Consider the following 580-nt stretch of genomic DNA (forward strand, 5'->3'; position numbering starts at 1 on the left):
TGACACTGTTTCCACTGTTTCTCCATCTATTTGCCATGAAGTGATGGGACCAGATGCCATGATCTTAGTTTTCTGAATGTTGAACTTCTATATGACCCAGCAATCCCACTGCTGGGTATACACACCAAGGAAACCAGAATTGAAAGAGACACGTGTACTCCAGTGTTCATCGCAGCACTGTTTATAAAAGCCAGGACATGGAAGCAACCTAGATGTCCATCAGCAAATGAATGGATAAGAAAGCTGTGGTATATATACACAATGGAGTATTACTCAGCCATTAAAAAGAATACATTTGAATCAGTTCTAAGAAGGTGGATGAAACTGGAGCCTATTATACAGAGTGAAGTAAGCCAGAAAGAAAAACACCAATACAGTATACTAATGCATATATATGGAATTTAGAAAGATGGTAATGATAACCCTGTAGGTGAGACTGCAAAAGAGACACAGATGTATAGAACAGTCTTTTGGGAGAGGGTGAGGGTGGGGTGATTTGGGAGAATGGCATTGAAACATGTATATTATCATATGTGAAACGAATCACCAGTCCAGGTTCGATGCATGATACAGGGTGCTC

General features: G+C 40.2%; 1 pseudogene; it reads left to right on the forward strand.

The window, feature by feature from the left end:
• LOC105000040 overlaps positions 1-580 on the forward strand; it is an 8,543-nt pseudogene that overhangs the window by 7,265 nt on the left and 698 nt on the right.

The sequence above is a fragment of the Bison bison genome, unplaced genomic scaffold, assembly GCF_000754665.1.
Source record: "Bison bison bison isolate TAMUID 2011002044 unplaced genomic scaffold, Bison_UMD1.0 scf7180017864367, whole genome shotgun sequence".
In the NCBI taxonomy this organism is placed as follows: domain Eukaryota; kingdom Metazoa; phylum Chordata; class Mammalia; order Artiodactyla; family Bovidae; genus Bison; species Bison bison.